The sequence below is a fragment of the Lathyrus oleraceus genome, chromosome 5, assembly GCF_024323335.1.
Source record: "Lathyrus oleraceus cultivar Zhongwan6 chromosome 5, CAAS_Psat_ZW6_1.0, whole genome shotgun sequence".
Taxonomy (NCBI): Eukaryota; Viridiplantae; Streptophyta; class Magnoliopsida; order Fabales; family Fabaceae; genus Lathyrus; species Lathyrus oleraceus.
The window spans coordinates 173,701,676-173,720,923 of record NC_066583.1 but is presented as its reverse complement, the minus strand read 5'-3'; the positions used below and the strand labels follow the sequence as shown (position 1 = coordinate 173,720,923).

The following is a 19,248-nucleotide window of genomic DNA, read 5'->3' as shown; positions in this document are numbered from 1 at the left end:
TGGTGATGTACTTTACAAGAGAAATTTTGATATGGTTCTGCTCAGATGCATGGATAGACACGAAGCAGACATGTTAATGACTGAAGTCCATGAAGGTTCCTTTGGTACTCATTCCAGTGGACATACTATGGCTAAGAAGATGTTAAGAGCAGGTTACTATTGGCTGACAATGGAATCTGACTGTTGCAAGTTTGTGAAGAAATGCCACAAGTGTCAAATATATGTAGATAAAATTCATGTTCCTCCGACATTGTTGAATGTAATTTCCTCTCCATGGCCCTTCTCCATATGGGGAATTGATATGATTGGCATGATTGATCCTAAAGCTTCTAACGGACATCGTTTCATTCTGATGGCTATTGATTACTTCACAAAATGGGTTGAAGCGGCATCGTATGCGAATGTAACCAAGCAAGTTGTTATGAGATTTATCAAGAATCAGATTATATGTCGGTATGGTGTGCCAAGTAAGATCATTACTGATAATGGATTAAACTTGAACAATAATATGGTAAAAGCTCTTTGTAAAGAATTCAAGATTGCACATCATAATTATTCTCCCTACAGACCTAAGATGAATGAGGTTGTTGAAGTTGCAAACAAGAACATCAAGAAGATCATTCAGAAGATGGTTGTAACATACAAAGATTGGCATGAGATGCTCCCATTTGCTTTGCATGGGTACCGTACATCCGTCCGCACTTTAATAGGGGCAACCCCCTTCTCACTTGTTTATGTCATGGAAGTTGTGCTCCCTGTGGAGGTTGAGATCCCATCATTGCGTGTTTTGATGAAAGCCAAGTTGACTGAAGCTGAATGGTGTGAGACCAGGTATGATCAGCTGAATTTGATTGAAGAGAAGAGATTGACTGCCATGTGTCATGGTCAGTTATATCAGTAGAGAATGAAGAAATTTTTTGATAAGAAGGTCATGCCTCATGTATTTAGAGAAGGTGACCTTGTGCTCAAGAAGATTCTATCTTTCAAACCCGATTCTAGGGGCAAATGGACTCCTAATTATGAATATGTTGTTAAGAAAGCCTTTTCAGGCGGTGCTTTGATTCTTACAACTATGAATGGTGAAGAGTTCACTCGTTCGGTAAATGCCGAAAACTCGAAAGGGCAGCTTAGGCAAAAATGAGCGTCTCGGTGGATTGAAGGGCGATCCAGGAAAAATTTAGAGACATAAAACAGAAAAATTTATCCTGATAAATTGAGTACCCCACCTTGGGGCAATTTATGCAAAAAAAAAGGGATTATGGCAAGTAACTGCATTCGGTTGATCTCCAGTCTGGGAACATTCTTGAGCAAGTCGTCTGATTCTGATTCGTCATCTTCAACTGAAGCTAAGAGCACAGTGGATATTGAAGTTGGTAGAAGGATTAGTGGTCATTGTATTCAATGTAGCCCTTTTCCATGTAAATTACCATTTTTTTCTTCAGTTTTTGTAAAGATATATGGAGTCTTGTCATTTATAGACTATCATTCTATTAAATAAAGTTGAGCTTTTTATCCAATTGTTTCTACTCCTATTTATCTTTCAACTAAATATAATTGAATTTTTATGGTGATAATTTCAAAATCATTTTTTCTTAAATAAAAGCAATTACTGTAAAAGAGCAATCAATTTCAATAAGGAATATCAACAGCAGTCTAAGAATAGGTAAGTCTTAGAAGTGCAAAACATTGTTGGTATTTTCCCAAGCAATTGGTTCAACAATTCAGTTTCCCCAACTGAGTTGTAAGCACGTATTCTCAACGATTTGCATAGATCCAGCGCAAGGTTTTATTTCCCCTCAGGTCTCCAGCAAAGTTCACCCCTGAACCCCGCCGACACTAATTCTCGAAAAGTATTTTTGGTCCTCTGTAAGGTTGTCTCCCATTTCGGTATGGGGTTGACCTAAAATTCCCCGCAGAGTTGATGATTCAGATCCTCAGTAGATCTTTTCTCTTTCCTCGGTCAGGGTCGAGCTATTTTGAGGTGGATGATTTATGTTCATCCCTAACTTTTTTCTCCAATTGATGTCTTCATCCTGTCAAGATTAGCCGAGTGTTGTAGCGATGATTCAGATCAGTGACATTTGTATCCTTTATGATTGTTTTGTCAGCATAATCATCAGTCATATATACATATACATATACATATACATTCATACATCAGATATTTCATTATTGCATTTTTATTGCATTATTGATTCCATATTTTATGATTCTCTGCTATGGTGAAACCATGTCCCCGTGCAGATTTGGTGCGTCTGTCCTCCCTCAATTATAGAGCGTCAACCCCTTAAGCAGAAAGAATTTAACCTTTCTCACTCCATACTGAGTTATTTCCGCGTGGATGATTATTATTTCAGCTTCCTCCCTAGTTGATTATCTGGATGGAATCATTCCCCCTGAGTTATATTCTCATCGGGTCAAGTCTCTGTTTGACCGTTTCTTTCTAGCTCTTACCTAGATAGATACTTTGGTCCCCTGAGAGTCTATTACCCAGTGATTGGTAATATTCTTCTCTATTGCGAGTACCTTACTCTTACCCAATACCCGATAACAGTAATCTACTTCCTTTTGTTTTCCCCAGCAGTTTCGTTTTGTGTTTCCCCAAGTAGTTTATCCTTGATATGTTCATCCTAACCGATGATAGATATTCTCCCCTTTTTGGTTTTCTACCGAGTAAAAAGGTAGTTGTAATCCCTATTTCATTCCCCAGAGGGTTAATCCTTGATATGTTTATCCTAATCGATTACGGGTTTCCTCCTCTTTGCGGTCTTCTGCCTAGTAACCGATAGTTGTAAATCCTGTTTTCCCCTGCTGAGTCTATCCTTGATTTGTTCATCCTAACCGGTGATGGATATTCTCTTTCTGGTATTCTATCCAGTAACTGCTAGATATAATTCCTTCTTTTATTCCTGACAGTATATCCTTGATATGTTCATCCTAACCGATGACGAATATTCTTCCCTTTGAGTTTATCCTTGATATGTTCACTCTAACCAGTGACAAATATTCTCTTTCTTTGGTCTTATACCCAGTAACCGGTAGTTGTAAATCCTATTTGGAATTTCCCCCAGAATGTTATTCTTACCCAGTAGCCGGTAATGAATACACCTCATTTTTCCTCAACGAGTCATCCTTGATATGTTTACCCTAACCGGTAACGAATGCCTCTCTGTCAGATTACATTATCTTCCTACCCAGTAACCGGTAATAGGTAATGTAATTCTGGTACTCTTGCGTTGAAGATCATTCTTCCTCATTTGAGTTTGAGTGCGTATTTCCTCACTGAAATCGCCATTTTCTGTTTGGTTCGAGTATTTTAGTTTTGTTATGATTTACCCGTTTCCTCTGCAGATTTTCTTCTTTATCCCCGACTGAGTCCTTCCATTGATTTATTTTCATGGAATCCTCTTATGTCTCCAACAGTTTTTAAGTCGTAGCCTGGCCTACGTGCAACTTTTTATCCCCAGAGTCTCTGTCTCCCTAGTGAGTTTTCCTTATGGAATGCATTATGCTCCTACGAACTTTCAATCTCTCCAGATTCTTTTCCTTTGTGGCAATATTTTCCCCACAGAGATCATTTTTAACATTTCATATCATATGCATCATGAGGTCTCTTAGGGGCCAAAATTTGTTTCTATGTTGTTATTTAAGTCCATTCTACTGAGTCGATACGAAGATTTTAACCTTTATCTCCTCAGCTAGAATATCCTTAAATATGGGCAGCTGTAAGACCCCAATTTTGACCCTATGATCCATCATGCTATCTCATCATATGCATTGACATTAGGATCACACTTTGGCATCCTCCTTACCCCTCACTCATTGGGTTTGCATTGGGAGAAATCACCAAGCACTTTTGATTGTATCATACTTTGTTTTTTCATTATTTACTAACCAAAATACCAAAAAATATGTCAATGTATAATTTGTTGCTTTTGTAAGTAGTGTGCATGTTCACCTATGCTCTATCAAGTTAATATCTAGGGTTTGAGACCCTCAATGCAAGGATTTCAATCAAGAAATGGTTCACATTGTCTCTAAGCATCAAATATGGATCCCCATGATCTTCACATATCATTTTGATTAAGAAATCATCAAGAGTTTGGAGTGTGTTTGTCTTGGAAACCCTAATTCATCTAGGTATCTTGTGTGACTTCTTCAACAAGTTTCTTCAACAATTGATAAAATATTTCAAGGTATACTTAATATTACATAATATTATGCATATATGATCCTCAATGAGTCCCAAAAGTCAAGATAATGTCAAGCTAGCAAGATGGTTCATGGTGGTTGACTAGAGAAAGTCAACTAGTCAAAACTGGGGTTCCCTATACCCTATCTCCTACAATTTTTGTCATATGAAAATGATTCCAAGAGAAATGTTACTCAAAATGACATTCCAAACAATTTTCTTGTTTAAGTCAAGAGCTAGTTTTTCTTGGAAATTCATTTTTATGGTGAAAGATTATAGGTCATTTTTTCTGAATCCTAGTTTGAAGGTCAACTTCCCAAGACCATAACTTGCTCAATTTTTATAATATGAAAGCCATTAAAATTCCATGATCAAATTAAAGATGTATAATTCAACTTTGATGTTTGGAGTAAGTTCAAATTCAACTTTCAAGTTCATGTGCCAAGAGGAAACATTATAGGTCATTTTGGGTCATTACCATTCAACAAGTGATTTTCCTCAACTTCTAAAATGCATAACTCCTTCATGCCAAATCCAAATTAGGTCAAATTTGTGACCAAATGAATAGGTTTGAAAGAGATACAACTTTTACGAAGGAACGTTTCTCATTTGAAGTCCATAAAAAGAGTTATTCAAGGTGGAAGAAGTGAACATTTGACTTGGGACTTAGAAAATTTTCAATTATGTTTGATTTCCCAAACTTCCACCTCAAAAATCATCATGATCCAAGCTTCAAATGAAAGAGTGTTCAACATGAAAGTTGTTCCCCTTGATCTCACCTTTATAAAACATCCAAGATCATCTCATATGGCCAAAGGATGAAGTACTTGCGCATGAGTGCAATATGAAGAACCATTTGGATGATTTCCACTTCCACTTTTCATACACGATTGCATGGCCTTTCAACATGGTTTCAGCATGATTCACACTCAATTTTGGACTTAATTACATCACTTTATGGCACTATCACACACCCATGCAAGCATGCAAAGAGAATTTCTCAATTTTTCCAAATTTGGAAGTGTGTGGAAATGAATCTCATGGCCTATAAATAAGACCTTAATTGCTCAGAATTAAGGACCTCATGCCCAAGCTTTGAACCTGTAATCCCAAACCCTCACCATTGAAGGATAATCTTTAAGGTTTTCTTTGAAAATCGAGTTTCAAATCTCCATATGTTTTGAGATTGAAACTCCAAGAGTCCAAACCTTTTATTGATCTTAATCACTTCCAACAAGCATCTGAAGCAAGGCCAAGCACAATTGGAATCAAGACCGTGCCAATCTGAAGCTCCATTGAAGGTGAACTTTTCAGAATTTTCTTCTTTTTGATTCTCCCTCAATTCTTCACCACTTTTTGTTATTTTTGGTTGTCTGAAGTCCTATCAATGTAGGCAAGAAGATTGAGTTGCTTTGAGGTCAAATCGAAGCAACTCAATTCATGATCCTCAAAATTCAAATCCTTGTATCTTTTTATATACTTGGACTTGGATAAAATTGAGGTCAGATTCGAGCTCCTGAGCATTTTTTCTTTAAATCCATGTCTTTGTTTTTCATTTTGGTGATGGTTGATGGTGGACCAGTCCGATGAGGTCCACCGGAGCCATAGCCCCGGTGATATGTTGTCACATATCTCAGCCACATGATCTGTTTGAATTGTTTTATTCTCACACGTCCAATTTGATTACCAGGCCTGTGTGCGCGTTGATTGTGGACTATGGTGGATGATGCGCGCTTGGCCATGATATCTGCCACCTCAATTAATGAGGGAGATCTGATGGCCCTCGTTTTTTACATTTTCTTTTTATTTTCTGAATTTTAATTTAATTGCTTTATTTTAATTAATTTATATCAATTTCATTTTTAATCTAAAAAATATGGTACTTTCACCAAAAAAATTCAAATATTTTCCTCTTTCATTTTCTAAATTAAAATTATTTTTTGGATTAGTTTTGATATTTTTCATGAATTAATTGTTTTTGTGCTTATTTTTAATTGTTTAAAAATACTTCTGACTTTTAAAAAATTATGATTTTTTTGTCTAAGGTCCTTTGACCTTGTTTGACCTAGGATGAATCTCTTGGCCATTTATTTGATATTTTAAAGAGGTTTTAGGTTTTTGACCAAACATAATTTAATTTAAATGCATTTTAATTTGATTTTTAATTGATTAATTGTGTAGAAATTATGTTGAGCCATTTTTATTGACTTGTTAAGTTTGACTATGTGTTTGGGCCTTGGTCGAGGTTGATTTGACTTTTGTTTGATTAAAATCATTGGATTTAGGGGATTGATGAAGTGTTATAAAGTAAATGACAAAAGACAAAAAGAAATAACACTCATTCAAACTTTTAGGCCCTTTGTGCCTCTTTTAAACTTAACTTTTGTTAAAAGCAATCCACTCATCTTGAAATTGATACCACGAACTACGGGGTTTTGATCCCTCATTTTTATGTTGGTACGTAGGCACAAGTTCGAAGGTCTTATCAAACACAAAAATATAATCAATGAATTCTTTTCTCATCCCCACATTCTATTTGTTGTAAACATCTTTTATACCAAAATATATATACACATAAAAAAGGGCTCCCTAGGAGTACTTATGACACTTTGGGTGCTAACACCTTCCCTCTATGTAACCAACCCCCTTACCTGTAATCTCTGCCATTTTATTAGTTTTGATTTGAAAACTTCTTATCTTTGGGTTTTGTTCGTACTTTTCCCTTTTCCTTTGGAAACAATAAAAGCGCGGTGGCGACTCTGGTTTTATTGACGTTAAGTTTATCCACAGCTTAATGGTCATGAATTTACTGCTACAGTTACATGCGGTAATATTGGCCACAATGTCATCAAATTGATCGATTGTCACGTCGTGGTCCACATAGGCCTATTATAGGACCTTCTGCAAAGCCTTTTGGTGAGCTTATGGACTTACTGGTAAAGATAATACAGATATCTTAGACAGAGTGTGCAATAACTGGTATACCACATAGAAATAACTCTTGATCAATTTCAACACTTCATCTTGATTAGCATTCTGATTCACACTACTGGATTGGCCGACTTATATAACAAAAGTTTTCTCTTGAGTTGATTTCTCTATCACCACATCTTTAATTCTCTTAGGAGATGCAACAACAAATATCCGACCACTTCGGGTCACACCGCTTACATGGACAATGTTTACAACATACGAGAAAACATGAATAGGAACCTCTTTGCCGTCTTCCACCATAGTAGCATTATACTTGTAAGGCCGAACTTTACCAGACTCGTAAGGCGTAGGACCTGCCAAACGAATAACCAACAGAGAAACAACAGTCTTTTGACCATCATATGCAATCAAAACCGGTTCTGGGAGATTAAAACGGGGAATTATGATATTTACCTCATGCTCATCTTCATTTCTATCCCTCGTAACCTGAATAAGGTTTTCATCCAGCATTTCCTGTAAGTCATTTTTCACAATAACACATCCTCGGGGATCTCTGGAACAAACTTGGCAAGAAGCATGGTCATGCTCACAATAACTCAATTCACATAAAGTAGCAAGCATTTCAACTAAGGATATTTTGATTAGATTGACGTCAAAAACTCGGTACTTTCCTAGACATCCTTCGACCATATTCACAGCTGCATTGCCATGTTTGGGTAATGGATTAGCTTGTACATTGAGACTACGACCTTCAAACGTCAAGATACCTCTTTGCATTAATCTTCTCACCTCAGCTTTCAAAGCGAAACAATTCTCAATATCATGACCGGATGCTCCTTGGTGGAATGCACAATGTTGATCAGGTTTATACCACCATATAAGCTCTTTCGGAACAACTGGTGGAGTTCTCGTTTGTACCAAGTTCTTCTGAATTAGAGCGGAAAGTAATTTTGTATAGGTCATTGGAATTGGGTCAAATTGTGCGGGCCTTTGGGCACGATTATGTTGATTATGTTGATTTGTACATTGTTGGAAACACGGTTGATAACTCGGTGCTACTTGAACGACCGAAGCAGAATTAAGAACTGGAGTTACAGACGCCACATGCTGATGATGTTGACTGTTCCTCGGAATCCTCCTATGTTTCTATTGCGAGATAGCATTAGCACCGTGTTCTTTATTCTTAGGTAACCCATTCCCGTACCTTCTAGAACTCTTGGCCAAACCACTTTCTTTCAATCGTCCTTCACAAACCCCATCTTCTAATCTCAAACCCATATTTACCATTTTAGTAAAGTCACTAGGCGCACTTGCAACTCCTGTCATAATAGAACGGTCTCAACGTCTTCAAAAACAACTTTGTCATTTCCCTTTCTTCTAACGGAGGACTAACCTGTGCAGCGATCTCGCACCATCTTTATGTGTATTCCTTGAAAGTTTCTTTATCCTTTCAGGACATAACACAAAGTTGATCCCTGTCCAGTGCCATGTCGACATTATATTTGTACTGGCGAACAAAATCCTCACCTAGGTCATTGAACATTCGTATCTGAGTACTATCAAGTCCCATATACCATTTTAGAGCAACACCAATCAAACTGTCTTGAAAGTAGTGGATCAGCATCTTATGGTTGTCAGTCTGAGTCGATATCTTACGAGTGTACATTGTAACACCTCATACTGCTTTCAGGATTATCGACTGAACCCACAAACCAACTCAAGTCTTTTCAGCAGATTTTGTCCTTACTCGCACGCTTTTTGGGAAACTTCCCAAAAGGTCACCCATCCAAATACTACTCCAAGTCAAACTCGCTTAACTATGGAGTTCTTATCTATTAGGCTACTGAAAAAAAGATGCATCTTGTTGGTATATGTAGTACCAATTAATCCTTATAAATTTTCCTTCAACCATGCAGTCCTATACTTGTACAACCTTAGGTTCCCTCTCATTCCGATGTGAATTCATGTTTTCCATAGAAGCTGCTAAGAGTGTCTCATTGTCATGCCTCATGCACCGACAACCACTCCCTCTCCCACGGGTGTTACATGTAACCACTCTCCGCCCTCTTCGGCCTTGGGTGTTACATGCCCACCAGCTTCCGCTTGGTTCATCCCTGAACCACATCGTACTTGGAGAGGTATGACTCTCATACCATTTGTAACACCCCATACTGCTTTCAGGATTATCGACTGACCCACAACTAACGCAGGTCTTTTTAGCATGTTTTGTCCTCACTCACACACTTTCCGAGAAACTTCCCAGAAGGTCATCCATCCAAATACTACTCCAAGTCAAACTCGATTAACTATGTAGTTCTTATCTGTTAGGCTACCAAAAAGAAGATGCATCTCATTGGTATAGGTACCAATTAATCCTTATAAGTCTTCCTTTAACTATGCAATCTCATACCTACACTGCCTCAAGATCCCTCTCATTTCGATGTGAATTCAGGTTTTCCATAGAAGCTGATAGGAGTGTCTCATTGTCATACCTCATTCACCGACAACCACTCCTTCGCCCTCGAGTGTTACATGTAACCACTCTCCGCCATCTTCGGCCTCAGGTGTTACATACATCACCAAATGATTCAGGGGACAAGAGTTGCCTCTATACTTTTCAAAATCTGGAACCTTAAATTTATGCAGAATCTTCACATTAGGGACTAAACACAAATCATGAGCATTATTCCCAAACAGATATTTCCCCCTCAAAGCTTGAATCTCTTTATGCATAGCCTGAAACTGATCTTGGAACTCATCCATACTTTCATAAACACCAATAGTCTCACTCTGATTAACATGAAATACATGTTCCTTGACATAAGGAAGAACATGCACCACATGAGCTTATACTGACATCACAAGTTTAGCCATAGGAACTTCAACAACAGGTGGATACCCCTTAGGCATGAAGTTATGACGCATGCCCCAAAGGAAACCATAAGGCATGTGGTGCTGCGAAGCAATGATGGGAGCCATAGAGATGGGCGTTGAGACAATATCGGAAATCGCAGTCCTTTGAAGCGGAGTTTGAGGAGGAGGAGGTGGCTGATTCTTAGCAGCCACCAAAGCTTCCATCATGGCAGTAAGCCTCTCATAGTTGTCCTTCAAGGTTGTCACCTTTTCACGGAGTTCACGATTTTCTTGCTCTAGGCATTCCATCTTCTTCAACTGATTTGCTCGAGTATTGTACTGGTGAGACAACTTGTCTGGATGAAGACCAAGAAAGAAATAAGACCCCTGGCGAACTTACTCAAAGCAAGACCAAAATGCAACATGATGCATGATATGCAAATGCTATTTTTCAAGGAACTTTAAGACATAGATTGCAAACATGATGATAAGAATAACATATTTGATGTACTGAAAAATCTCATTTTATTAATAGTTTAAAGGATTACAATCAGAAATACAATTTCAATAATCATAAACAGAAAGAAACTAGATCTACGGAATCATGTCCGATGACAACCCAACTCCAAGTTGATACTTCTTGCGAAGCCTTTTGATATCTCTTTCGTAGTTGCTTTTCATAGCATCCTTCTCTATTATAAGCTGGTCTATAATGCATTTCCAAATGCTGGAAGTAGGAAGATGAGTAGACGATGAACTGTTAGAGGAAAATAAATCCTCTTGGTTCCTTGATCTCTTTACAGCACGTTGCTCGAGCAATTTTATCAAGTCGTCCTTCTCCTCTAGCTGCTTATGCAATTCTACTTTCTCAAGGTGTGGGGTGTGAAATTTGCCTTCCCAATCGTCCCTCTCTTACTTCATCCTATCCAAAGCCTCTTGCAACTCCTTTATGCCTTTAATAGTGCCCGATTTGACCATTACTAAGGATATAAGTCATTCACAAGCATATGTCATCTTGAATTCGTTTGATCTCTTCTTCACCCAACTAGTGTAAGGCTCCAAAGCTATGTAATTCTTCAATCCAAGATCGCCTTTTCCTTTCCTATGAACATTGTGCCAAGAACGTACCATCCTAGATTTCAACCCTTAAGTGTCTTTCCCTTCTTGGAAAAATAAACCTTCTAACAAAGTGTTATTAGGTTTGTCCTTTGTGGCGAACCCAAGTTGACGTCTTGCCAAAGCTGGATTGTAATTGATACCCCCTTGTGTACCAAGAAGATGCACATTAGAGAACTCCCCACAACTCTCAATAATCTCTACATCATCGTAAATAGAAGAATACCAAGCTATGTCATCATTGGTGAGAGACATAAGTATTTGGGACCACCTTAAAGAATCCTTGTTTTCTTTGAAGATATGAGACTGTGGCAAGTGTAAAATAAACCACTTGTACAACAAAGGCGTATAATAGACAATGGTTCCACCTTATTTAGAAGTCCTAGAATGAATGGAGAAATATGTATCATCGAGCAGAGTTGGAACCAAATTCCTAATTAAAAAGATCCTCATAACATTAACATCAACGAAGTTGTCAATGTTGGGAAACAAGACCAAACCATAGATGAGTAAGGCAAGAATAGTTTCAAAGACCACCATGCTACCAACATTGGCAAAAGAAAATGCTTTCTCAATCAAAAATTTCGAAGTCAATCCTCTGATGCCTCCTTTAACAGTGAGATTAACATCTATGTCAGACTTCATCAGGTGAATAGCTTCAGCAATAACTGTAGACTCGAGAATTCCTTCCACCCCACTAAAAGGAACTTTATCAGAAATTGGCATACCCGAAAGATAAGCATACTCCTCCATGGTAGGCAATAACTGATAATCGGGGAAGGTGAAACATCGATAAACAGGATTATAGAACTGAACCAAAGTAGACAGAAGGCCATCCTTAACATTAGTAGATATAACAGATAGAAGTCTTCTGAAAAGGTATATGAAATCCTTAGGATCATCCACAAAATATGCTAGCTTCCTTAATTCCATGAGATCGGGACATCTGAAACTGTATTTCCGAGTATTCCTCCTTCCAATATCCATGATCAAAATATCTGCGATGTTTGCAAAGAGAGTCTCTAAGTTCCTTGAAAATTGAGAAAAATTCTCATGAATGCCACGAGTGCATGATGCAACAACCACAAACAAGATCACACAAAGCACATAAACAAGGTTCAAAGAATCGAAGTCATGAGAATGGAGCCAAGGGTAAGAACCAACCCACAATGTATGTACTAAGGGTACAATCACCTGTAAAATAAGGTTCTAAAAAGTTCCCAGAGTCGTTATTCCTTCTTTTGGATATTACCAACTTAAACGACTACTCGTCAACCAATAATATTCTCAAGAGGAATACGTCCGAGTGTAGTATCGTGTAACAACTAATTCAAGTTTACACCTGAACAACCACCACACTACATCCTAAAAGGCCAAGGTGGGTTAAGGGTTCTAAGGTCCTCATCTTCTCAGGCTCCCAGGTTAGAAAAAGTAATGTCAACTATGACTACTCGTGTGACACCAGTAATCCCAAAGGGGCCTCCATTGAGTGGGGGATCTCAAGTCAGCTTATTAAGGATTTTCTCCATGTAAGCCAAACATGACTATATCACCCTCCTATCATAAGAGATCTCAAGTCCATGTATATGACTTATCTCACCACACAAAGATCACTGAGCACCAGACATAACAAACAATAACAAATAACAACAAACATAATATATGCATAAAAATAAAGAAGGGCTTAACCCACTAGGGACTACTCCATACCAAAGTCACCACTTTTCTGTAGCGGTAAAAAATTTGAGATTAAGTTATTGATTAACTTAACTCATAAAGCAAGAGTTGCCATCGCGCTTTTATTATTTCCAAGGAAAAAGGAAAAAGTACGAACACACCCTGAAGAAGTTTTAAAATAAAACTAATAAAAGAGATAAGGGTCCGGGGGTTAGTTATGAAAAGGGAATGTATTAGCACCCTAAACATCCATGGTACTCCATGGGAACCTCTTTGAAAATATGTACATTTTAGTTTGAAAAGGGTGTTGATTGCAAAAGATTGGAGAGATAGGAAAATAAGTATATTATTCTTATTTTTATGTTTGCCAAGACTTTTGAAGTCTTATGCATACGTACCAACAAAGTGCAATGGAGGATCAAAACCTCGTAGTTCATGGTAAAAATAACAAAGATGTTTATTTTGATTCATTTTTAATGGGAAAGATATTTTTTCATTTTAAGGAGAATACTCAACTAGTCACCCACAAGTATAAGAACTTTGCATCATCACGAGAGGAGCTCAAACTTGGATAAGAATCAACAAGTATACTACTAGCTCTCTTAGATGGAAAAGAATTATCATCAATACTATGGAGATAGGAGAATTATGTCTCAACTATGGAAATGACTTATATCTAATGCCTTGAGAAAAGTTTTAAAAGGAAAAATGCACAAAGGATACAAAATGATTTGAGTGAGCTTATGCATTTTTTAGTCTTTTGAAATTGGTCTCAATATACTTAAGATGAATTAGAATTTATTAAGGAAAAAGTTTTAAAAATTACTTGACATAAGTCAAGGTTTATTGAGAAAATTGTGCAAGTTTAAAAAAATAAGAAGGTTTTGAAAAAGAGAGAAGATTTTGAAAATTAAAGAAGGGGAGGAGAAGAAGATACTATCCTAGAGCATAAAGTAAAAGTTGTGGAGAAAAGATCTAACCAAGAAAATAATAAGCTTTATGATATAAGTCAAGCAAGAATTCCCTCCTTTGGATTAAGCCTCAAGCAAGCCAAATAAGCAAATAATAATCCATATATCAGATGAAACCAAAATAACCAAGTCAAGTCTTCATAGAGAATTCCAAAGTCAAAGGCATCAGATGAATCCCAAGGTCTTAAATCACAATCTCCCAAAGCAAAGGTCAAGATCCTAATTCAAAGTTTATAACTCCACAATGATATCAAGGATAGTAATCACAAGTCCATTGATCAGTGCATTTTGATGCACATTCTTCTATAATTGTACTTAGGCATTTCCCTAGTTTTTTTGTTGCTTATTTTACTATTTTATTATGTTTTTAGATTTAAGTTCATGTTTGCCTTTAATCTATTTCAGTTTGTTGTTTTCAGTTTTAGCGGTTATTTGATACCTTTTACTATTCGAATCATAACTGTAGCTAAGTGATTTTGTTTTGCATATTCTAATATGCGTTGGAAAGCTAAGAGAAAGAGCTATAATTTTCGTGTTTAAGCTAAAAGCTTATTCAGAGTGCAAAAGTCTAACATAATTTGTTGAAGTTTCGTACTTTAGGAAATAATTTATTTTGGGTCATTTTTGTGTCGGGTTTATGTTTTCCAACCTAGTTTGAATTATAAGTGCAATCCTTATTTTATTTTTAAAAAGGGCAGCCACTATACTGTAGCATTTTACACATTATTCACGATAACTTTTTGCTTTGTATGATTATGAAGAGGAACTAATCTTCTAGAGTCAATCTGTTGTAACCGAGTTTCCAAGGCTTTGAGGTTTTTATCTTATCAATTAAATTTTGTTTCTCATTCAATTTTATTCTATGAAAAATCATTTGCTTAATCTGTATTTTATGGAATGGTTTTGGTTAAATTTGTATGATTGCATTCCTAACTGTTAATCGCCGTTTACATTGTTTTGTCGTTAAATCGTGTTTGTAAATCGTGTTTGCTTAATTCACAGTTGTATTAATCTGTTTGTTTAATTCGGAATATATGAATATCAATCTTCCATATATCTATTATGCTTGTCAATCGAAATTGAATTGAATAGATATCGAAGCCGCTTAGGGAATTGATAGGTAAAAACCAGTGATTAGTCGAAAACCGAAAATAGTAGATTGACTTATTTTATAATCACTTATTTTAATCACTTATTACTTTATTTTCTAAATCGATCCCTAAACCATAACCCCATCCCTAAATTTATTTCAGTAGGTTAACAATAATACAAGAATCCCAGCGATACGATACTCGAGTTGTCGCTTCCGCTAAACTACAGTTTTCTAATTACCCGTTTTAACCCGTGCGCGATAGCGGATCAAATTGGAATCGTTGTCGGGGATTCTTGTCATTTTTAATCGTTAGTTGAGTCATACGTGTCGATTGTAGTGTTTTGGCCCCTTCGATTTGCTGTTTTGGCTAGTTCACGTTCGTTCGTTCGACTTGGTCCGGAAACCCAGTTTTCTGAAAAATTGTGTCCGATTTAAAATCTGTTTTGTGAACTGGGAGCAGAAAAATCGTGCGATCATTATTCTCTTACTCTTGGGAAGAGTTATGGGATACCACCCCCAAATTCCCAAATTCATACTTTTTCTATTTTTTATGAATTTTTGCTATTTTCATAGTCACGAAAAAATTCCAAAAAATTTCCAAAATTCTTATTTCACTTAATTAAATAAAATTTCATGTCTTTGTATTTTTCTGATTTTATTTTGATCATATTTCTTCTTTCGTTTTGTTTATGCGTAATAGGGACATTGTTGGTATTTTTGCATTAGTTATGGCTACTAGGTTTGGTTATTCTGATCTTTTTGATTTTTATCTTGAGGTAGAGAGAGCCTTGAACACACGTCGTAGAGCAAATCAGACTAGCATTAGTTCACCACCTGTTAGCGATTATGATTCTGACTATTTGGATAACTTATTTGATTTTGTTTCTGAACTTGCTTTTGATAACATGGCTGACCAAAGAACACTAAGGCATCTTGCTGCTCCTTATATGAATTACAATGGTTTATGTATTGAATATGTTGATGTTATTGTTCCTTTTGAGTTGAAATCTAGTTTAATACACTTGTTTCCAAGGTTTAGTGGTCTTGCAGGTGAGGATCCACATAACATCTTAAGGAATTTCAGGTTGTTTGCTCTACACCATTGGGACCTGAAGGAATCACCAAAGATTACATCAAGATGAGAGCCTTACCGTTTTCACTACATGGTGCTGCCAAGGATTGGTTATATTATCTTGAGTCGAATTCTGTCACAACTTGGAAGGAGTTGAAGAAAGTATTCCTTGAGAGATACTTTCCTGCCTCTAGAGCTGCATCAATCAAAAAAGAAATATATGGTATTAGACAAGGAAATGAGTCATTGGTTGAGTATTAGGAGAGATTCAAACAATTAGTATCCAGTTGCCCTCAACATCAGATTACCGAACAACTGCTTATTCAGTATTTCTATGAGGGATTATTACTAATGGATAGAAATATTCTTGATGCTGCTAGTGGTGGAGCACTTGTCGATAAAACTCCAGCTGCAGCTAAAGCCTTTATTGAGAACATGTCACTCAACTTCTAACAGTTTACATCCAGAAATAATTTTATGGTCCAAACAAAAGGTGTGAATGAGATTCAGGTTTCCTCTTCCAACAAGGCTCTAGAAACCAGAATTGAAGTGCTTACTTCTTTAGTGAAACAAATGGCAGTGAGTAAATCTCAAACAAGAAAGTTGTGTGGTATTTGTACTTCTACTGAACATCCAACCGACACATGTCTTATTCTTCAAGATGAATTGGTCACTGAGTTGCCTCAAGCATATGTGTTGTACTCCAAAATTTACCCTCCACTTTTTCATCTTCTCATCCAACCACTTGGCTTGGGGATCAGTTGCATACATTAATAGCTCATTCTTATGCATCATTCATACATTGGTGGATCTTTATGGACTCAAAGCTCTTGGCCTGTGAGGCTAGGGATTGGATGTAGGTCAACTTCAAGAGCATGATTTGCCTATCCATAAAAGCATGAGAGATGTCAAAACCCTAATCCTTGATGATTTAATGATGGATCCTATGGAGCTTCTCTAGGCTTGGTCTTGGCCGTCAAGACCTTATTAAAGGCTCATATATTGGGAAACTTGTTGTTGAGACATATGGTTTGATTTAAGAGGCTTGATTGGAGAAGTGGGCCTCACCAAAATCCTAATCAAGGAGGTGATGAACCTGATGGACTTGGTGGCTTGACTTTCCATATAGTGACACCCAAAACCCTAAGGTCATCCACTTTTCACCCACTGTCATCAATGTATATGGTCCAATTTTGGTTTGGTTTCATTCGGCCATTGGTCTTGATTTTAGTCCATCTTAGTCTCAATGTCTTTTGTTGGTGCATTCATGGCCTTGCCTATCCAAACAACCAAAAGACTATTGTATCACAATCCAATTGGAAGTCATGCCTAGTGATTCATTTCATCAAGTCATATATATGTTCTTGAGTCATGTAATGTGTTTATTCCATCTACCAGTCAAGTCATGTTCATTTTTATTTCAAAATCAAGCGTACATGTATAAAGAGAAAACCATTTTCAACCCACGTTCAATCCATTTTTAACCATTACAAGCCATTACATTAATCATCATATGAAAGTTTACAAATGTTGGAAACTTTGACCCAATGTTGACTTTGGTCAACAATTGACTTTTTGGTCAACTTTGACCAAAGTCAACACATGTGTTATAAATTCTTGAACTTTAAAATCTTCACCCTTCATGTCTCATCTTCCATCTCATGCAATCAAATTGAAATCAATGTTTATAGAGAAAATGCTACAAATTGGAGACCCTCCCCGACTCACCTGGAAACGCAAATTAAACAATAAACCAAATCTTCCATCTGATTTCGTCTTGTCTATTAAAGATATCATTCATCTTGCTCCAACTGGGTTATCGACTATGGTGTTACGTTCGTGAAGAAAAAGCCAAAGGAAAGACTAGAGTCATTGATCCTTTTGCTAAGCGTCATATAACATCTTCCCACAGTGTGGCATTGGTGCAGGAAGCATTGGAAGAAGTTTTAAAGGCGAGTTTCAACGTTGGCAGTTGTTCCCTCTAGCACGCCAAGACAACCAGTCTTAGCAAAACAATTTTCTGCTTTTTGTTTCACGTCCAAATGGTGAAAAACATTCAAGCATCCTATGCTCAGGGAAGCCGAATGTATTGAAAGAAAGTCCAGCATCACAAATTAAATCATGGGATCGGAATATGAAGGGAACAAGTTCCACATATCACGCATTATACCCAATGGCTCGGACCGTATATGAGGAACCTGATCCAGCATTGAAAATATAGAGCAACTTTCCTGTATCCATTTTACTTTTACGCTGAATAAATTAGGCAAAACAATAGCGAATATCACCTTGCTTTTCACACGGGTTAATTATGTTGGAGGACAATCTAAATTTACTAGTCATTTCAACTTAAAGATAAAGAGGCCTGATGGAGTGCATGGCGTGCTTCTACATCATAAGATTGCAAATGAGCAATCTCCGGTCACATGTGCAATTGCAGCAGAAGAGACTGAACATGTTCATATCTCATAACGCCCTGTCTTTGTTATATCTAGTTCTTACAATGACATCTCCACAAAGGACATGTGGAACGAAGTTAAACAACACGAGCCATTTGACCATCTGAATTCTACTGAAACATCGTGGCCTTCAGAACTAGGATCATTCATTGGAGCAGCTATTGCAGCAATTGTGACATTTTCATTGGCATGGGACATCCCTGAAGTTAAGTTCCATGAGGACGGGTTTATAACAGGCGTTACACCAAATTTTATGGTACTAAAGGAGATGCTGCTACGGAGATAACGGAGCTGCCACGGAAATGCCAATGTTGCTACGAAATACTAGTGTTGTTTATAAATTGTTGTAGAAACCATGCTGCAAAGCGCAATGCTGCTGCAAGGTATCATACTGCACGAAATGCCCGTTGCGGCGGATACCATTGCAGAATTGTAGTGCTGCCACCGAAACACAGTTTTGCAGAACCAACCCTGCAACATCCTGCATCAGTATTAATCATTATAAATTCCCATAACAAAGCCAAAAACCATCACAACAAAACATTTAGCCAACATGAATTATCCAAATGCAACCACATTAAATCATCATTCACCTCAAATCCGACATTTGCAATAGGATAAATGTTCGTACATAAATCCACTTTTTATTCCTAAGTTAACAAGCAGTGCACATACCTCAAAGCCAAATGGAAAACCTGGACCATCTTCCAAAGGTTAGAATATCAGCACATGACTATCATAAAGAATCAAAACCAGCACATGTGCAAGAATGAACAATACCCGGTAATCGTATCACATCAGCATCATTATATAGAGATGCCAAACTTCTTAAGGGAAGAATTGACACAAGTCCAAGTCCATTGCAAGTTGGTGAATTGTAA

General features: G+C 37.1%; 1 pseudogene; it reads left to right on the top strand.

The window, feature by feature from the left end:
- The first annotated feature begins 17,589 nt into the window (after positions 1-17,589).
- On the top strand, positions 17,590-18,988 carry LOC127079533 (uncharacterized; annotated as a pseudogene).
- Positions 18,989-19,248: the final 260 nt, after the last annotated feature.